Genomic DNA, 6187 nt, shown 5'->3' on the forward strand with positions numbered 1-6187 from the left:
TACTTGGTAGGTGAATCACTACCGAGAAGTGCGGCTATTCTTCTTGTGTAGGTCTGTACTGCCAGCTTCTCCACAGCCTCTGCTGACAGGGACTAATCACTTGGAGACAAGTGGGGCCAGCAATGGTGGAGAGGATTGTAAATCACTGCATTATAATTGCTTCTGCACGTGACATTCCTCTTGACCTCTGGAAACTCTAAAAACAGCTGTGGTCTAAAACCCCCAGTTAATTGCACTGTGAAGAGCAAGAGCCCCCTCTGAGTGTTATTATGATTTGAATTACATGGTCCTTAAATGCTGGCATTTAAGAAAGTACAATAGTGGTCTTCCTCATGTGAGAATCCACAGAAACGTCATGGGTTCTTTTAATGGTAAATGTGGCCAACTTACGGAAGCCAGCTGGAGTCCATGGTCGGTGTTTTTACCAGAAGTATTTGCTAAGGTATTTTTGTGAGGATGAAAATTAAGAGCTCCAGATGGTCATCAAGGTATCTTATCCTTGCAATCACAGTCAAATGCTTTGTTTTATTCCTGTGTCACTGATTTGTCCTTGTATCTGGGGGAAAATGTGTTTACTTTGCTTGCCCTGTTGATTTCAATCTGATTGCCTACTTGCAGAAAGCTAACTGCATACCTGAAAGTTCCAAATATCAGACTTTCCTATAGAGTTTTTCTAAAAGATGTCTAAACAACATTCCTTGAAAAATAATTTGTTTTCGTTTGATTTTTGTTGGTTTTTTTTTTTTTTTTGCTTTGTTTTGAAATCCTGACATTAAAGTCCAGCAGGTTACTCATACCTGTTGGTTCTTCATTCAGATGTCATTTTTTCCTCTGACCTGGGTGAAAGTAAAAATTTTGGATGATTTTACTAAAATTCACTGTTTGAACTTTGGTCAGTGCTAACAACAGGGTTCTTGGAGTGGGGCAGGAGGGGAAGGAAAAAAGAAAAATCAACTCTTGGCAGAGAGAAGACTCTCTAGGTAGACCAGTTAACTTGAATGAGTTTTCTTCTTTTTGCTGTGTGTGTCCATTACTTGAAAATGCCTCGTAATGTTCGGTTGAGATCCTTCTGGAGTTTATGGAAAGGCTTCTGGCTTCTCCACGCTGGTGTGTTTTATGCACGCTTGGAAAAAAATGAAGACTTTTTCTGACTGCAGATAAACAGATGCTGTTTGTTTCTGATATCTTTCAAAGTTCTGTCCCTTGGATGTTTGACAGAATTTCAGTGGAAATGCCTGAATTCTCCTTTTTCCCTTGTCCAGTTCTTTGTACATTTTCTACAGTACTTTATACGATAAAGAAGTTCAATTATAGTTTTTAATCTGAGCCTCATTGTCAGGAAAAAAAACATTTAAAACAGGATATGTCAATCCTCTTTGTAGGAAACTGCAGTTTGGAGGTACTTACACTTACTTGACTTTCAAGATACTTCAGGTGTCTTTCTGTAATTAGATTAATTTTCACATATTCTTCTACACTTATCTCTTCTTCAATGCATTCCTGAATCATTTTTTTGTTTTCTATCTTCTGTCATTGTCCCTGGCCAGTGAGCTGTTTTAGGAACTTTGTATTATATCCTCTGCAGAGATTATGGAGGAGAACAGTGAGGTGTACAGCAAACCTTGGAGCATTGTTTTAAAACTTAACTCTCCTGGCTTCATAGTGATACACACCCTAAAGGCCAGGAGGTGCCTTAAATCACATAGTTTAATCTACTTGCTATCACAAAGTCTACTTACTGCCATACTCCAACCTGTTTTGGGTTGGCCCAACATGTTTATTTTGGCATAGATTTTCTCTCTGAAAGGTAGCCAAACTCCAAATAAAGACTTCAACTGAAAGCTAATCTAGGCCCTCACCTGAAGAGCCTCTTCCACTGGCTAATCACTCTTACTGTAAAACAAGTTTTGTTTCTGCCTGGCTTTCTACAACTTGTCATCTGTTTGGGAGAGGCAGTTTTAGGTTTGAGAAATCCATGGATTTAGTTTCTGAAGTGCATCTTCTTATGGACCTTAAAGAAAATAAAAAAGTTGGGCTCTCCTGTTGTCCACTCTGCCAATGTCATGATAAAAGCAACCAATCTCTTTTAATATAAAGTTTTGTTAAAGCAGTGATTTTTAGATGCAGGAAAAGTCATCTATATTTATATAGTTATTCTGTTTACTTGTACCTTTGTATATATTACCAGCAAGTAAGTCTATTCCTTCCAAGAGCTTTTCCCTGTACATCAGTAGAAGGCATGATATCTCATTTAACAAGAGAAAAAGGGAGATAATCTGGAGAAATAAAAGGTAGCGTAAGGGATGGCAAAACTTGGTATTTTTCAGCAAAAAAAAAAAAAAAGAAACTTAAAGCAAAGGAAAATAATGAAATAGTTTGACAAAACACTTGACTAGAAAATGCAAGTGGTCTAATCAGGAAGAAGAAAATCCAAGAGACAGTGAAGAAATAGATGAATTTTAGAAATAAATCACTGAAATTATAGCCTTTAGCACTCTTTATACTTGATTTCCTAAATTGTCCATAAATTGTTTGAGATAAAAAGGTATAAACACAGAAAATGTATATGTAGTGTGTAGTTACTTCAGGTTGTGTGTTCACACTTTAGCCTGAATTCCTTGTTCCCACTCCCTATGTGTTGTCTTTGTCTGGCCATTGCCTAGAGTGCAGAATTTGCCCTCTGGGCAGGAAAGAGAAGGTGTAGAAGGGGATAATCTTACACTCAAGCTTTGCTCCTGCGGGCATTTTCAGTGTTACCAGCTCATATTACTTGCACCTCCAAGCTCAGGCCTGGACTCCAGACCAGCCACTTTGACAGTGTGGACAAAGTCAGGGTGACCAAAGATGATTTACTACTACAGCTGCGAGATCTGCCTGATGGAGGTGGCCCTTGTGTGGTCCACTGCTTCCAGTTTGCCTTCAGGACTGACCCGTATGTATGTATACGGACTGGCATAGCCAAGAAAAAACCTGTCCTCTGCAGATGGGGCTGCAGCAGGTTGGACTAAAGAAGGTAAAAACACAGAGCAAGGCCTGATAAGAAGAACTTCAATGGTCCTAAAAGGCTAGGGTCTTGGTTTTATATCTAATAACCTGGTAACTGAATCTAGAAGGAACTTTCCTGACTCCCATCACTTCCCCTTACACAGGGGACTCCTTACACTGAATGGTTGGCACTTTTATGAAAGCTTAGGCTTGCTTACTTGGCTGGGAACAGATACTAGGGCTTTAGTTTCACTGTAAAACAAGGCGTTTCCAACTGTTTATCCAACAGTAAGAAGTTAACCAAAATCTGGGCAAAAAAAAAAACCCTTAAGCTAGGTTCTGATAGTCTTCTAATGCCTTCCCACATCAATCTGGGTCTGTGTTTTCTGGCTTGTGTATTGACTGCTCATTCACTGTCTGTATGCTTAAATCTGCCTCCTGGCACACACACACCTGACTAACATTTCAATTGTTGTATCATGAGACTCCATTTCTGCACTGCTCTTCTCTGGGCACTCAGCTGCAGAAGTCCTAGTCTGCTGGCAGTGGACCAGAGGATCAGAGTCTGGGTTGTAGCTAACTACAGCAGGGAACATTCTGCTGGAAGGGTCATTCAGTCTCCATACTTGTGTGGAAAATTGCCTGGGAAGGAACTGGCATCAGGATGGCATGAGTAGGTTATAAGGCTGGAGAATGCCTACTGCAAGGCAAGCAATGGTGAGTGTGGGTAGTGTAATTCTCTGACTACTTGCTTTTACTGTAGGGAGTTTGTTCCACCCTGAGTCTTTAAGCTGTTCACCCTAGGATATCTGGAATATGGAGCCTCATAGGCATGCAGAACTTGGCTTTCACTGGAACTCCCACACACATCTTATAGGGACAGGACCTGAGCACCTTCTCAGTCCCTGCATGAAATGTGCATCAGTGCAGTCCCAGTATGGCCATGGATGTTTAGATAAAAGGTGTATGTAGCTCTGCAGATGAATACTCCAGAGCAAGGGCAATGAAGATGCTCGGGGACATGCTGTTACACTGCTCAAATTGTCTCCTGCTTTGCACTGCTCCTTTAAAGAAAGGTTTTATTTCCTCTTCTGGACAGCTGCACCTCAGGAACAGGCAGGAATGTGCTAACGTGCATGTATGCTTATACAGTTTTGCAGAGCTTGTAAAAGTCTTTGAGAAACATTTGGCAATGAAAGGCTGCATCTGAGCATGTCTTTGTAACCTGTATGAGCTTTATAGACACACAGAAAGTAAATTAATTGCCTATTTTAAAAGCATGTGCCAGAGTTTCCTTCATACAATGTTCCGTCAGGCTGTGAGAAAAAGTCCCCCTCATTTCTCCTCATCTGTGTTCAAGGTAAGATTTGTAGGGTGATGTTATGGCCTGAACAAGCCTGCTGCTCCTGCCCCCCCAATACCACTATGTTTTAATGAAATGGTTTCACGTTAAATCAGGAACAATATTAAGATAAGGATCATGCATCCTCCAGCTTCAAATGTTTATTTCCTCCAAGAAGATGTGGGATTTTGTTGTCACTGTCAGATGCTATCTCCAGTCTCAGCCTACTGAGTTTGCCTGGAGCAGGTTCTCAAAATCCAGTCTCAAGCCCAGGGAGGGGACTGCTTCTGATGATGAAGCTGTTTCCTCTTCTCCACTCTTCATGAGGAGAATTTCTTCAATTTCTGTAAATGGACATCCTTACATTTCAGGCTCTGTGAGGAGGGGAAAAGAAACCAAGCACCCAATTGTCTCTGATGTGCTTCCTGCATGCACATTATGCTCTTCCCAGCAATAAGCATGGAGATATTCATCCTTCTTGTTAAAAGCAAAGGGTAGCAATGGCTATGCCTAAAAAGCCTCATGTCCACCTTGCTGCAGGGCTCGGCAGCCAGCAGCACGAGGGGGCCCTGGGCATGTGGCAGTCTGGGGTGTTTGGGGAGGGGCAGCCATGATGTCTTCTGACAGTGGGGTCTTTTGGAGCTGATGTCCTCTTGTTTAGACCCTGAATCTAAAATAACCCTTTATTTTTATTTTACTTTATTTTTTAGTTGCTTAGGACAGCAATTAGGTAAAGCCTGGTAGGGCCTGAGGGGCAGGTGGGGACCTGGTGGCTCCTGGGGAAAGGAATGGCCACCACTCACTTCTCCACATGTTGCAAATGGCATATGGAGGGCCCAGGGATTTCTTGGTTTTCTTTTTTTTATTATTAATTCTTTCTTTTTTTTTTTTTTTTTTTGAAACTTAGTTAAATAAAGCCTGCCTTGCAGTTCAGGCAACAGAGATGCTTGAGCGCTCTCTGAAAAGTGTTCGTACTTCAGCAAGTTACTTCGCCATGGGCCTGCTGCTGGCTCTGAGGAGCTGCCCACCTTACCTTCCAGGAGGAATGTGCTTCTGTCTGACAGTGGCTTGGGGGTGTTTTGCTGCTTTTCTGTACTTCACAGCTGCAAATTCCAGTTTTATCTCTGCTCGGTGGTTTGGTGGGTCCCTGCTGGGCCACTGGAACAGATGGACAGCATTTCGGGCTATTCCCTTCCCTTGCAGAGGCATTGGCAGAGCTGAAGATATTGCATAAGTATGTCTCCCTACAAATGAGAGATGTCATGAAGGGGCTGCGTGTTGAGTTTGGTTGTCTCGGCATTTTAAATGTGCTGGGGCAAATAACTTAGATATTACCCTGTGTATTTCAGGTTATCAGGGAAAACATAGAGATAAGGCATGATTGTCAATTAGTAGTAACACAGAAGTGTTTAAAAGAACCAGAATAATTTTGTGTGTGTGTATATATATATATATATCACTTCCTTCTTTTTGAGAAAGACATTTTCTGAGCCAATTTTTTTTTTTTCTATTTCAAAGAAAACTGCTTTCATCAGTAAGATGGAGCCAGATTTGGGCTCAGAAATTGCAGCAGAATGAAATGGATTGCTACTCTCCTCCTCCTGCTGCACATTGTTTTTAAATAACTTAGTTTTACATAATTGAAATGCTCTTTTCCCCCCACCAATATTTTTTATTGTTTTATTTGTAATTTTCATTGTTTGAAGCATTTATTTATTGTGTTCACTGTTAGCACTGATGTAGTACATACAGTATGACATGCGATTCAAACATTCTATTAATTAAGCTTTATTTTTTATTGTAAATGTACTTTAGAGTGGCTTCGGCTCAGTACTGACTGAAATATTTTATCTTCCTTTT

This window comes from Neopsephotus bourkii, unplaced genomic scaffold, assembly GCF_033783945.1.
Source record: "Neopsephotus bourkii isolate Nb327-2 ecotype Australia unplaced genomic scaffold, CSIRO-AGI_Nbou_v1 NB_962, whole genome shotgun sequence".
Taxonomy (NCBI): Eukaryota; Metazoa; Chordata; class Aves; order Psittaciformes; family Psittacidae; genus Neopsephotus; species Neopsephotus bourkii.